This window comes from Rattus norvegicus, chromosome 10 (assembly GCF_036323735.1).
Source record: "Rattus norvegicus strain BN/NHsdMcwi chromosome 10, GRCr8, whole genome shotgun sequence".
NCBI classification, from domain to species: domain Eukaryota; kingdom Metazoa; phylum Chordata; class Mammalia; order Rodentia; family Muridae; genus Rattus; species Rattus norvegicus.
Window position 1 is genome coordinate 6,962,585 of NC_086028.1, and position 15,514 is coordinate 6,978,098.

At 46.2% G+C, this 15,514-nt stretch overlaps 1 long non-coding RNA gene across 1 annotated transcript; it reads right to left on the reverse strand.

The window, feature by feature from the left end:
* Positions 1-1,782: 1,782 nt before the first annotated feature.
* LOC134480749 (uncharacterized) lies at positions 1,783-10,418 on the reverse strand. Its single transcript, XR_010055513.1, has 2 exons — positions 9,733-10,418; positions 1,783-7,121 (listed from the first exon to the last, which is right to left on the reverse strand). It is a non-coding gene; the product is annotated as an uncharacterized LOC134480749 (long non-coding RNA).
* Positions 10,419-15,514: the final 5,096 nt, after the last annotated feature.

Genomic DNA, 15,514 nt, shown 5'->3' on the forward strand with positions numbered 1-15,514 from the left:
GTACTCTTGACTCAGTCCCTGGACAGCCTATGAATGGTCAGTTTTGGTTTGTGTCAGTCTGTCAACAGAAACAAGGACAAGGCTATTTGGTGAGTATGTGCATGTGTGCACTGCAAAAATAAAAGGAGAGACATTTAACAAAAGCCAAGGTAAAAGCACAGTCTGATTATTCCATTCATCTCCCTAACCAGACTGGGAACTTTGTCTACAAGCGTGGGTGGTCGGGTTGTCCTACTTTCCCACAGTGCTCTCTCTCTCCTTAGCACCTGCTGGCCCTATCTAGGACCCCTACCTCACTATGCCTTTGCTGTAAAACTCAAATCCCACCTCTGCACTTCCTCCAGGAAGCCTATTCTGACCTTCAAGCTGGAAACAGCACCTTCCTCTCTGCTCTCACCCTGACTCACAGCAACTGCGACTTACTGACAGTTCAGGTTCTGAGAGTGGGGACCATGTTACTTGCCTTGGTCTTCATTCTTGGCCAGTGAGGTGTACAAGGTAGAAGGATGCTCAATGAGAGAACGAAAGTTCTCTCTCCTGGTGTCCCTTTCTCTACATTTATAAACTCACCTTCTTCTTCCTCCTCTCTCTCCCCCAACATTACAGCCAGTGAGCCTATAATCACTCTTTGTCATAGCATCTAAATATGACATTTTTAACTCCTTTCCTTGGGGCTTCAGCCTTGTAGGAAGTTGGAAGCCTTGTCTTTCCTCTCTCAGGCTTGGTTCTTTCTATAAAATATTTTCTTCAGCCTGACTTGAACAACATCTTTCCTGTCCCAACTTCCGCCCCCTCTGGAAGTCCCTGAAGCTCTGCAATTACTTGACGACATTTTTCTAATCAGCCTGGGGCCTACAAGGACTCTTCAATGGCACTTGTCTTTGTGTACTACTTTTCACGAGTTTTCAGAATTAGGCCCCTCTTGGAGTGGCAGGCCCTCGTTTGGGGAGAGATTACCTTGCATTCAGAGAGAATAAAGGTTCATCAGTGAGCGGGCCCTATGAATTAAGAAGGTATTCTGAGAAGAAGAACTGAGAAAGGAAACCGAACCCACAGCACAGGAAGCACGTTTCTGCGTGTCCGAAGCCCTGCACTCATTAGCTTAAGAGAAAACTGTGAGGTCAAAAGCCTTTCCTGAGGGAGTCTGGAGATAGAAGTACAGAGCTTGTGACAGAAGGAACGAAAGGCCAGGACTGTGTGTGCCAATGAGGCCAGGATATCTGATTGTGCCAACTCCCCTCCACAATGGCTTCTAGAAATTTGTTCTCTTCCTGAGATTTATGCTCTTATAGCTCACTGATCTTTGAAACCAAGCAGATATTTTAGAAACTACAATGCGTGATCTCTGAGGTTGAGCCACAGTGACAGTGTGGCTAGCTTTCTCTTGCTCCTCCTGGGTCGCTCTGCAAAGCAGTCCAGCTGCTGTGTAATAAGGATTCTCAAGCAGTCCTATGGGTCAGGTGTTCTTGGCAATGAAGCCAGGGCTCATACTCACACTCAGGACCAACATGAGGTGTATGAGGCACCTTGGATCTATCTTCCAGCCACTGCTACCCTTTGGATGATTGCCACCCTGACATTCTTTTTCTCTTCTTTCCTCATACAAGACATTCTGCCTGTAGCCTCCCCTCCCTCCACTCCTCCCAGTCCTGAAGTTTCCAGAACTTCCACAAAATAGTTCTGTATGCTCAATATGCTGAGAGGTTTGGGAGTGATGTTTCTGACATTGTTGTTGTTAAGTTGTTGTTTTGGGGTGCTCTGTGTTTTGTTGTTGTTAATTAGTTGGTTGGTTGTTTTTTTGTCAACTAGACACACACTGTGCGAAAAGGGGACCTGAACTGGGGAGAACATACCTCTATCAGACTGGCCTGATATAAACCTGTCTGTGGAGCTTTTCCTGATTATCTTCCTTGATGATTGATGTGGGGAGGCCCAACCTATTGTAGGTGGTGTCACTCCTGGGCAGGCAGTTCTGAGCTGTAAAAAAAGCAGGCTGAGCCAGCAGCCTTACCGGAAAGCAAGCCATAAGTATCACTCCTCCATGGGCTCTGCACAGCTCCTGCCTCTGGGCTCCGCCCTCACTGCCCTGGATGATAGACTGTCAACTGTGGGATAAAATAAATCATTCCTCCCCAAGGTGATTTTGGTCATGGTGTTTATCACAGCTATAGCGAGCAAACTAGGACACTTCCCTATCTGGGAAATAAGCATTCAGCACATGAGCCTGAGGAGACGGTACACACCCAATATTATTATAGACTGGCCCTTTAGTGAAGTGATCATTTAGAAGAAGGGAGGGAATCCAAGTCCTGAAGGAATCCCGTGTAGCCTCAGATGGGTGTCATTTTCCTCAGACAAGGATGCCAACCACGTAAGTCACATCGACTGGGGGCCCCAGGTAGCATGTACAGAGGCAAAAGCCTGCCTTAATTTGTGATAAAATGTGAATGGAATAAAGTGATGTTTGAGTTACTGTGCTGGACTTGAGGGAGTTTTGCAGACCGCAATAGTAAAAAGTTCTAGCAGGTCCAAGCAGGCCAAGCTTGGCTCTGGCAGGCCTTGCCCCTTCCCCCATTCCCTCAGCCTTGCTAAAACATTAGATCACATCCCTAAAGCTACCCCAAGGACTGTCCCCTTATTTGGCCACTTCCTCCTCCTGAGAGTGACCACCAAGATCCAGCCATCAGAAGTACTAAAGCCCAGCAATCAAAAGAATTCCTTTTGGATACCCTGGTTAACATGTCCAATTAAACACCTCATCCTTACAAAGGGTCCTCCCTTTTTTTCTTTATAAGCTGCATTTGCCTACAGGCCATGTCTGTCTCCTCTCTATCCAGAGACAGTTCTCTGTCCCTTCTGGACAAATATCCCACCCTCTCTTGTTCCTTTCCCCTGTTCCCTCATCTATAACACAAAAGATCAAATAGATGCCATAGATAAAAGTTCTGAAGGGTTATTCCCAACTCAAGGGAGAAGAATTTTAGCAAGTTATATGTGACTCTTGGAGGATACCACAGTCCCTTCTTGGATCAGCTCACACCACACCACTCTAACTACCAACATCCCATACTGACCAGAGTAAGTAATAATCAGTAAGAGAGACTCAACCTTTAGAATACAAGTTTGCTTTCACATCAGGAGTATTTGCTATTGAGAGCCTCATCTATGCCCTACCCACTCACCACTGAGGTTTAAGAATAATCAGACTTAGAGTCTACACTTCCTAGAAAACTTATTTGTTATATTAATTACTGCATTAATTTGGAGTGGGGTTAGGAGGCGCCTGAGCTCTGCCATGCTGGTGGAGGCCAGAGGACAAAAAGTGGGAGTCACTTGCTTCTCTCTCTCCACCTACCATGGATTCCAGAGACCAAACTCAGGCCAGCACCTTTATCTACTGAGCCAAATCACCTCTTCCCAAATGCTGGGACGTTTTAGATGTGTTTAAACGTTACCCAAAATCCTACCTCTAGCGTCAGTGCACCAACAGAACACCAAAATTACAAAAATCCCACATGTCAGCTGAAATCGATGAGGAAAAGGTGTTTTCTGAAGCAGAGGAATTCCAGTGAGCTTTCTTCAATTAGTGAGTGCCTATGGGCCATGATGGGCCTCTGCAACAGGAACAGAGCGGTGTACCTTCCAGAGTTTATATGGGCTCCTTGTTGCCTGATTGAGCAGTCTAGATTACTTCTAAAGTTATTATTGAAAGCCTTTGAACATGTTCTTTTACACGAGTAACTCTCAGCCCTGACTATACCTTGATGCTGTATTTGAAAGTTCTCTTTTCCCATCTGTAGTCCCCGCTCCAGATCAATTAAGTTTGAATCTTGGAGAACAGCAAGAACTGGTATTTCCAGAGCTTCTTAGAGATTATGAAATTTGACCAGCATTCAGACCCTCAGGCTGTGGAGACAGTCTGGCGGTAGTGTATGCTGTGCATTCTGAGGACCTGAGTTTGGATTTCCAGTGTTCACATATAAAGTCAGGCATAGCAGTAATGCTAACACTAGGGAAGCAGAGACAAGCGGATCCCTGGAGTTGGTTGGCCAGGCAGCCTAACTAGACTGTGAGCTCCGGGTTCAGTGAGAGACCCTATCTCAACCTCTGGCACCTATATCTGTGTGTATGTACACATTCATATGCACCTATACATATGTATGGACACACATACAAACATAAATGCAAAAAGATAAATTCTCTGTATCATAGGGGCAGTATCAGTGAACTTCCTACTAACTCCATCTCTCAGGGGAAGCACTGGCAGTTTACTCTGAGCTCTTGGCTCTAACTCCTCATCTACGATGAACAAAGATCACCAGCTATGGACATCGCACTCCAGCTAGAATAGGCATATCCTCTCCTCCTAGCCTCGGGAACTTGGGCTTGGACAAGCCACTTAGCAGGGATGCTCATCTTGGAGTGTCCCCCTTTGCGGGGTCCCTGAACTTGAGTAGACAGAAAACTAGATGGCAGGAAACAGGAGGAGTGTTCTTTGGTTCCTTGTTCCCAAAGATCTAGTACTCAAAAGAACCAAAGAACCGTGGTTCAAACCTCAAACATCCCTGCTGGACTTGAATCCAAAAATCCTGGGATCTTTCCTGATCCAGCAGGATTCTTGTTTGGATGGAAAATAGCAACACTCACACAAACTGAAAAGGGAAATAAAGGTAGCCTCACGCTCTCCTATGGCCACCTTTCTCTACTTGGTAATAGCAGGGAGACATTTGAGCCTCTAAGCAGTGGGAAGGAGGTGCCTCAGCACAGCTGGGCCCAGGGACAAAACAAAGTTGTACTCTCTTCCACTGTGTCGCCCTCCACCCCTCCAACCCACCTGTCTATGCATTACTTGTGGCCACCATCTGGACCGCTTTCGGGTTCTTGGTGTCTTGTTCAAAGAATGGGTAACAAGTAAATTGGAAAGAAGCAGAGACTCTTTACTCTGATGCACACTGACAGTAGTGGCCAGATGTGCTACAGGTGCACTGCTGAGCTAGAGCACACGGGGGCCTCAAGGTGCTGTTTGGGGCTGCCTAGTATGGGTCTCAGAGAAGGAAGAGTCAGCTCTTCACTGGTAGTGCATGCAATTCCCCATCTAAAGTGATGCGACTGAGTTATGTAAGCCTTTGTTCACTGCCAAGATCCCTTCTCGTGATGCATTGACTTTAATGACAGGTACCTTCCATAATTCATGCCTCTAATCATGCCCAATTAATACATATACAAAAAGTGACAAGTAGAACCATTCCCTAAAAGTTGATTCAGAAGACACATGTACCCTAAACCACCTGAGGTTAGGTCAGACCCCTATCTCCTAATCCTAGATATGTTCAGGAATAGGAACGACCATGTATGGGGACTTAGTAAGGGTTTCTAGGAGGGAAAACTTAATGCAGTGTTTGAAGCAGGACAGTAGTGCAGCTTGATGCAGGCAAGGGTTTTAGGTTATTGTGGTGTCCTTTGTTAGAAGAAGGATAGGCATATGCCCCTGCCAAGTGGAGTCCCAGGTGCCTAAGTTATTCTCTAAGCTTGTCTGCCTCATCTGTGTGCGGTTTTATTATCTTTTCCTATACAGAGGTTTTTCCGGTGATGCAAAAAATAATTATAAGAGCATTGTTCAAACACACGGGATAGTAGAAACAGCTGAATTAACTCATTAACACATGAATCAATAAAATTAAGTATGTATTTAGTATATATCATGGATATTTCGCCATTTCTCATGTTGATGAGCCTGAAGGATATTGTGCCAAGTGAAAAAAGACTTCTCAGCTATTTGATATTTTCTTTTTGGAAAGAGTTCAAATATGCAGAAGCAGACACTTAGAATGGTTGTCATGGTGGAGGGAAGAGGCCTAAGTCAAAAAATGCAAAACAGAAGATATACACAAGATAAAACACCCAGAGATTTGAGGTACATGGAAAACTAGAGCTAATGAAATCATTTGTACTGGAATTTTACTCAATGTGTGGATTTTTGCTGATCTCTTCGTAAAAGGAACTGAGATGGTAAGTGTATTAGTTAGGGTTTTCATTGCTCTGAAGAGACGTCACGATGACAGCAACCCTTGTAAAGGAAAACTGGCTTACACTTCAGAGCCCATTAGTGTCGCGGTGGGAAGCATGGCGGCGCAGGCAGGCAGGCTGCTGGCGAGGTAGCTGAGAGTTCTACATCCAGATCACAGGGCAGCAGCAAGGGATGACTCACATTTCCTCCAACAAGGCCACACCTCCTCATAGTCCAGTCCCTAGGGAGGCCACCTTTATTCAATAGTCTATTAGCCTGTGTCACTGCGTTTATTAACTGCTTTACTAACTTTTGCACATCTAATAACGTCAAAAGGCAAACTTCAAGTATTTTTACTATTTATGTTAAAAACCACAACAAAAAATGCAAGAAATAAACCAGCATTGTCCTAGTTCCCAGCCCCCAAGGCAAGCCAGCTTCACAGCAAAGCTCTGGAGGTCTCAGCTACCACAGACAGTCTCTATTAGCCGTAAGTTCCTTATGAAGTCCTACAGATCTCTAAGGCAATAGGGGCAAGGCTCCGGTTAATGGCCTCCTCCGAGTGTTGGACTAGATGAGAAGGAGAAGAGAGGGAATAGGAAAGGCCACCCAGAACAGCTGCCGCCCACCCACTTCTGACAAATGACTCCTCTTCCTCCCTTTCCTTCTCTCCTCCTTTCTCCTCCTCCTCTCCCTCATAGCATGAAATTTAAAGGGAGCAGTGTTTTCTAAACCTGATAAATCCCAAATGATTAACACCAAGACCTGAAATTTATTCAACAAGCTTTAGGCACAATAACTGAGCAGGTATTCCTAACCCTCTATGCTATCTTCACTACGTCCCGGCCCCATGCCCCAAGTTACTTTTTGTCTCCTTGGCTCACTCTGCTGCAGCTGTCTGTCCTCATGGAGAACTCCTCCTCATGCTCAACCTCATCGTTACCATCTTCTTCTTTCTCCACCTGCCTCTTGGCCCTTCTTCTCCGGAACAGTCATCTGCCTCACGGTAAAGTCCTTCAACCATGCTCTTCTCCTTGGGACCCCAAGCTGGGATCAGAAGTCCAGCCTTTCTGTCTTCTCTGCCCAATCATTGGCTGTTCAGCTTTTTGTTGTCCTGTCAGAGATCATTGGGGAGCATATAGGAGATTCAATATTCACAACAGTGACCACAGTTACCCAGACACAGAAATCAGCATCTGAATGCACAGAGCACAAGACCAGCCCCCTCCTGCCCCAATATCCCACCTCCTCTTATTTCTTCTCCTTTCTCCCATTCCTTTCTCCCTCTCCTTCTCTTTCTATCTCCTCTCCTCCTTCTCCTTCTTCCTCCTTCTCTTCTACTTCTCATTTTCTGCCCTTCAATCCCTTCTTGTTTAAACCTTTTCATTATTCTTAATAAACCATTTTCACTGGGCATGACTGTAGAAGACAAGAGGGCAACTTTGTCAATATCCACCCTCAGGTTCGCAGGGGCTGCTAGAAGAAATGGGATAAAGGACTGTGATGTGTGTCTGTCTGAATTCTAGCCACCGAACATGAATTGAAAGTGATCTCCAATAAAATTTTAACATAAAAAAAAACTAGAAAACAAAATCATACAATATCTTCACCACAAATGACTCTGCTAGCCAAATTGAATCTGGGCAGAGGTCAGCTTCTCCGCAGGCCAGAGACCCAGGCACTCAGCCAACGTCTTCAGGAAAGCAAGAGACATTTTCTCCTATATCTTATAATTTTTTTAAGTGACAAAGAACAAAGTCTAGACAGGCTCCCTGAATAGCAGCACAGTTCAGTCTGTACCACAATGATTAAAAGAAAACGCTTAGAACTGTCCCGAAGGCTGCAGCTCACAGACCATGAGACACTCAGGGATGCGACAACTGGGTCTAAATGAGCATCCATCCATTTCTTCCAAGTCCATCAAATATTAAAATACAATTAGGAGCTGTAGATGTGCCTAAAAGTTCAGGAATTAACTTTTCTTTTAACTAGGTCAAGGAATCAACTAATGAACGAATGCTAAGTGCTGGTCAGTAAGGATCAATTTATCCTTCCTAATTCAAAGCAGGACATACATTGATGAGCACAGACCTGGTAAACACTGTACTGGATTCAAATATCAGCTCGCTCCTGGAGAAAGTCACTTCCTCAAACCCAATCTGTAAATCAGATGTGACCAAGGTCTCCACCATTGAGCAGTTATTGCATATAAAGCAACCAGCACACAGTAGGTCCTCACTGCCTTCTTCCGGCTTTGAAACAGCACTAGAAAGTTTTGGTGTGGTAGATAATGTTTTACAGGAATATGAAAACTGGGAATGCCCTCTCCATTTAATTAGGGCAGAAAGGAGAATGTCCCTGTGGCAGGTATTCAAGGCCAGGACATGAAATATGATGATGCCATTTTACTCCTCTCCTTTTGAAGAGAGATGAAGGGGAAGGTGCCAGTTAGAAAAATTAAGAGGCTCTAAATCCTCCAAATCCCCTCATAGCCATCCAATTGGCCAATAAGAAGTTCTTAAATTAATGACCTCTTAAGAAATTAAAGTATTGATTAATGCCTCTCATGCCTCTGTGGCCAACTTGATTATAGCGAGAAGGAGTCACATGTGACATGTCCCTTCTCAAAGGGTTATGTGACACACAGCAACTGAAGGTACACTGTACTCAGTCCATATGAAAAACATATATAATAAAATAAAAAGGAAAGACAGTCACAGGGATCTCTGGGAACACATTTATAGGATACCTGACCATGCTATAAGGCAGAGGAAGGCTTCCTGGGGAAGGCAATTCCCAGCCAAGATGAGACTAAGAAGCACGTGCTCATCAGATCGCCTGCACTTGGAACCTGTGTCCCCACCTGGTCACCTGCACCTGGAACCTGTGTCCCCACCTGGTCACCTGCACCTGGAACCTGTGTTCCCACCTGGTCACCTGCACTTGGAACCTGTGTCCCCACCTGGTCACCTGCTCCTGGAACCCGTGTTCCCACCTGGTCACCTGCACTTGGAACCTGTGTCCCCACCTGGTCACCTGAACCTGGAACCTGTGTTCCCACCTGGTCACCTGCACTTGGAGCCTGTGCTTCCCACCTGGTCACCTGCACCTGGAACCCGTGTCCCCACCTGGTCACCTGCACCTGGAACCCATGTTCCCACCAAATAACCTGCACCTGGAACCCGTGTCCCCACCTGGTCACCTGCACCTGGAACCTGTGTTCCCACCTGGTCACCTGCACTTGGAGCCTGTGCTTCCCACCTGGTCACCTGCACCTGGAACCCGTGTCCCCACCTGGTCACCTGCACCTGGAACCCATGTTCCCACCAAATAACCTGCACCTGGAACCCGTGTTCCCACCTGGTCACCTGCACTTGGAGCCTGTGCTTCCCACCTGGTCACCTGCACCTGGAACCCATGTTCCCACCAAATAACCTGCACCTGGAACCCGTGTTCCCACCAAATAACCTGCACCTGGAACCCGTGTTCCCACCTGGTCACCTGCACTTGGAGCCTGTGCTTCCTACATGGTCACCTAAACTTGGAACCTGTGCTAACCACCACCCCTCATCAGGTAGAATTATTTCCCAGAGTGCCTCAAAAACACTTAAGATACAAATGAACAGCCAGGTAAAGAGATCAGAGGATGAAGTCCAAAAGGGTCTCAGACCAGATCCCAACTCCCAGCTTAGGGTGCCAGCCTCCCCACATGTGAACACACTCACCATCCCAGTGCTTACAGAAGCTCTCTTCCACAAGCACAGTTGGTGAGGTTCCTGGCCATTGTCAACTGGACTCCTCCAGCCCTGCTCACACTCCAGAGGTCTGTGTGGGCCAGAAAATTCCAGTTTATAATAGCAAACTTGGTCCTTCCCCAGCCAGAGAGCCTCATTAGCATACAGAAAGGCACTCAGGAGAGTCAAGGGTTTTTAAAGGTCTTGTGTTAGGAACTAAGACCAAAGAGTGTAACAAAAGAGCTCCCATCTCCGCTGTCCCACCCAAAAGGTTAAAAGCATTTTACTAGCTGTGTTCCAGGAACGGGAGCAGAGATCAAATACATCTCTTATGATGTCACAGCGATTCCTGTTTTAAACCCATTTGGAGAGGGTGGCATCTGGGAGCAGGGGGACAGTGGTAAGGGAAGTCAGTTAGGTTAGGGAAGGCTCCCAGGTTGTGCTGAGGAGTTCCTGCTTTAGGAAAATCCCAGGTTTCAGCAAACTCAAGCTGGCAGTCATTCATGGTGAGGGCAAGAGGGGAACCAGGCGGGAGCTCCCACAGTGACTCCCTAGGGCGCCTGGGGTCTGCAGCCCCAGCATCTGAGGCAGGGGAGTGCACTGGCTTCTTGCACTTGCAGTCTCAGAGACACTCTGTATTTTCCAGAAGAAAAGCCTGGATCCAAAGCAGAGCAGCCTCTCCTGGGAGAGAATAAAGCTAACGCTGTTGGTCGCCCTTTCCTGGGCTTCCTCATTAGTAAAGGTATGGTCAGTTCATCTCTTCAACCGCCCCCATCCCCATGGAAACAGGAAAGAAGGCTGCCCGCCCACCCACCCGCCTGCCTGCGTTCCAGGAAAAAAGACCCTCAAGATATGCTGGCTTTACTCTCTCCTGATAAACTTCAGTGACTACCAACAGCCAAGTGTCCACTGTGGCCAGAAGTCCCAAAAGCCCAGAGGTGGGATTTAAAGAGTTGCGAGGAGCTGGAGGGGGAGTGGGGGATACATGGAATGGAAGCAGGAGGCAAAGCATCTGATACAGGGTTGCTGGGAGAAACTGGGTGTGGTCACCTCTGCTTTCTGGTTTATAAAATTTATGAAGTGATAGTGGAATTCTTCAAGACTGCAGTGCAAAGTAACTTATACATACAGACCCGTAATGCAAGCTCAGCGTCAAGTACATGCTCGGTAAAGGCTGGGCGAGGGTAAGAGTGCAAGAGTACGGTGGCCAGGTATGGTGGCAGGCGCCATTAATCTGAGCACTCTGGGTCAGAAACAGATAGATTTCTGTAGATTTGAGGCCAGTCTAGTATACAGAGTTCCAAGCCTACCAGGACTGTATAGTAAGACCCTATCAAAAAAAAAAAAAAAAAAAGAAAAAAAAAAGATGAAGGGTGCCAGAGAGATGACTCAGTGATTACAAGCATTTAGCTTCACTTCCAGAGGACCGTAGTTCAAGTCTCAGCACCACTTGGCAGCTCACAAATGTTCCTGATCTCAGTTCCTGGTCATCTGGCGCCCTCTCCTGGCTTCCATGGGAAGTGCACTACCTGACGCACGGATACGCACCCATAAAGTAACAAATCTTTTAAAAGAATGGAGATGGTCAGGGAGGAAGAACAGAAGACTAGGGGCAAGAGAAGGGGGAGAAGAGGAATGTGTTTCCTGTATGAGAACATTACTTACCATGCTTTAAAAAAAAACTCGTGTTTCTATCATCATATTGAAAGAGGACATTTTTATCTGACTCAGTGTTTCATTCTGTATTCAATCTACATTAGTACTTCTCTTTCTAAGCAACCTCACGGGTAATTTTGTTATTTCTAATGTCTCACCTGAGCAGCATGGGGCTCAGAGGGATAGGCACCCTGAGTTCCACAGCTCAGCAGGACTCAGATAGGGAGTTACATACAAGTCTGTTCCCCACAGAGCCCCATTGTGTCCACCTCTGCTTAGCACCACGTGCATAAGCCAGAGATCACATACACCCTATACATGAGTGGTAAGACTCCCTCTGCAGACACAGAGAGAGGTTCAAAATGCTCCTGTTGGCGTTGATACCCCCTGATCAATGCCCTTGACACAGCGCTATATTGGTCACGGCGCCATATTGGTCATTTGTCCCAAATCCCCACACACTGACCATGAACCTCTGAAAAACAATAATCTATGGTTTTGTCCACCTTGAATCCCTGAGAGTCTGTTGCCAGATTAGGGTAACAATCAACATTAAACTCAAGTTGAAACCATTGCTCAGAACAAAAACAGCGCTGATCACGTGGGTGGCTCGGTGGGCAAAGACCAGTGACCTGCATTCAATCATGACCCGAGTGGTGGAGGATACCAACTCCTGTAAGTGTCCTCTGACCTCTGCAGGTGCTCCATGTCAATCAGGCTCCCACACACAAATGGGTATGCACAAAACTTAGTCACTAAAGCACTTTCCTTGAAGCATGAGTCCCGATAGTCCCCAGAGCTCACCCTCTAAGACAGGCATCCTGCAAAAGCAGAGATGGGTGGATCCCCGGGGCTGAACATTATGTCGATGTCCTGAAAGGGTAGATGAAATCTGAGGAACAACAGGTGAGGTCATCCTCGGGCTTCTGCATGCACACACCACATTTGCACGTGCACCAGCCCAGCCATGTAAACAAAAACATTAATTAAATGGTTGATCCCAAGAAGGAAATAAACAAGGTAGCACATCAGGAAAGGAAGAGAGAGCTCAGGACTATGCAAGCAAACTGTTACTTCTCCAAGAGGATTTTTCTATCCGGATTTAGCTCCATTTTTGTCATAGAGACTTATTAAAGGTGACAGAGTCCTCCTCAACCCACCCCTCATGGGCCACTCCTGCATGACGTCTGCTACCTGAGGGTCTCGCTCTACCTGTGGGAAGAACAGCCTGTGAGCCTATGGGCTTGGCAATTGATGGAAGCTAAACTGATTACCCCTCCTGCTCCCCCAGTAATGTCTTCCTCCCTGATGACAGCTGTCTTGGAGCTGGCAGTGAATCAAATCAATGGTGTCACCTGTAGAGCGGACACCCAATTCTAGAGATGGTTTCTCTTCTGCTGTTTTTAATAGGTATTGTGCGGCCATTGGCTCCCAGACAGACTCTCTATGATTTAATTTTCTTTATTTACAAGCATTGAAACAAGAAATGTTTCCTTGGTTGACCTATTCCGCTCAGACTCATCCAAAACAAAGACTCAGGAACACGGTGAAAACATTTCGCTTCTGATTTTCTACTGTGAGAGTCACTGGTGTTTTGCCTACAAATGCTACCCTTAGTTACCAGTCTTCATTCTGGCCCCAGACCCTGACCATTCATTCCGTCAACACAACTGAGTCCCTTTTTTCTACACGTCTTTGATTTCTTGTCTGCAAAATGGAAGCAAGAAGAGCTGCATTGTCAGGCAAGATCCCCAGGACCCACGCAAGCATGCAGGCAGATGGTCATGTGCCTGGAACCCAAGCACAGGACAAGAGAGAGGAGGTTTTCTGGGGCTTGCTCACCAGTCCAAGGAGTTGAATCAGTGAACGCCAAGTTTGATGAGTCCTGTCTCACCAAATGAGGTGGAGAAGCACCCAAGGAAGGCACCCAATGTGGACCTCTGTCTGACCTCTATCTGTTTCTACAAAGGGAGATAGAAGAGAGAGACAGGAGAGTATCAGAGGGGAGAAAGTGTCAGAGGGCAAGAGAGAGACAGAGAGGGAGAGAGACAGAGACAGAGAGAGAGAGAGAGAGAGAGAGAGAGAGAGAGAGAGAGAGAGAGAATATGAGAATGAAGGCATAGAAAGAGAAGGCATGAAAGGTATGGTAAGTCATACCATAAATGAATTAATACAAATATTTAAAAGGCCCCAAAAGGAGGCTGGATATACATACCCATTAGCTACTTTTGCACAACTGGCCAAAACTGAAGAGAGAACAATTTAAAGGAGGGAAGATTTATTTTGGCTCCTGATTTCTGAGGGCTCACTTCATGGTCACTTGCTCCCATGGGTTTGATAAGAATATCATGGGGGTGGGAGTGTGTGGCCAGGGCTGTTTGTGTCACATTAGAAAAGAAGCAGAGAAAAGCAATACAGGACAGGACTGAAGGATGACATCCCCAAGGACACAGCCTCCAATGACCTATTTCCTCCAACTCCGGTCCACCTCCTATGTTCAATATATCCCGATCATATTATAAATCCATCAAGGGATTAATCCCTTGGTCAAGTCAGAGTCTTATGACCCAATCTGTGGAAACACCCCCACAGACACACCAGAACCACCATAACATATTAGGCAATATTGTGACTTTGCTATTCAGGTGTCTGATGTCCTAAATATCTACCACATGCCAGGTCCCAGGCTGAGAGCTTTGCCACTTTGATCCCACTTAAAGTCAGATATATTTCTAATCATGGGCTTTCTGCATTGATTTTGATTTGTTCAAATATTATATTAAAATAGTATTCGTTTTGTTTGCTTAGGTTTGGAAGTGCTCCTTTAAATTTACACTGTAAGCAGGAGGCTCAATCTCCTCTCCCCTACATAGGTCTCGGATGCTCCATAAATGTGAGTTTACTCCTCTGCTTATATCTCCTCCCTGCCCCCACCCACTCCACACTCCAGTCACCTCCCTCCTAAGCCCCTTCCCTCAGCTTCTTGGAACTCAACGCCTCCTTCAGTGTATTTTTTTTTTCTTTTTTATAACCAGTCTCTCATTCAGCACAGTGACTCCGATAATTTGCCCCAAGGTCATGATATTTGTGATAGGAGAATGACTGGCTAATTGAAGAGAACATGGCAAGAAAATTTTTCTGTCTATTTAGCCACCAAGGTGGTTGAAGTTTGGTGGGGAAGCAAACAAATAGCTAAGACTTGCTGGTGAGATGGACCCATAGAGCTCCAACTGACCTCTGAACTCCAAGACACAAATACTCAGTTGTCGGGAGTCCCTTCTTGTGCCCTCTACAACCTTGAAACTTCACTTCTTCATACCAAAGCTTTTAACATACATAATGTTATTTCTGATTCTGTTTGTGTTGAGAGCCAATTAACAAGGTGGCTGGCACCTCCAGAAGGTCCCTGCAAAAGTGTATAATGAGTTTTCTGTGTTGGCTCAAGACCAGGATAGACTGGGGAAGAGAGTTAACTCCAACCACGTTCCAGGTCAGTGTCCCCCACATGAGGCTGGTTCTGCTTACAACAAAATCTGAGAATGAGAGGCCGGTCAATGCCAGAGGCACGCCCACTTTCATTCTGCCCTCTGAACCAGTGAGGAAACGAGAGCTCTAGCAATGGCATTGTCAGCAAACTTCCCAAGGAATTCTGGTCTCTTCTAAGGCTTCACTGGGTATACCATCCCGTGAGATGGTGCTACCCACCCACATGTGCAGATTTTCATGGTGGAGCAGTTAGCTGATGTCCATTCAGGAGAAGGGATTCTCTTGGAACTCAAGGTTCTCCAACTTAGGACCAGGCCTAGTAATGGGATTTCAGGTATGCACCCCCATATCTGCCAGACCTATGTTATGGGTCAAATGTTTGTAGGACTCCAAGTATCTACCTAAAATCCTTCACCATGTACTCAATACCTGTAGACCACCATATGACAAAACCATATAGAAGAAGAGAATCGCTTGCTTCCTGGCAGACAGGAAACAAGTCAAGACAGGAAGAATCCAGAGGAAAATTTAGCCCAACCTCAGAGACTTACTTCCTCCAGTTAGGTGACACTCCTAAAGTTTCCACAGTCATCCAAAATGGCACCCTAGCAGGAGACAGGGTGAATAACAC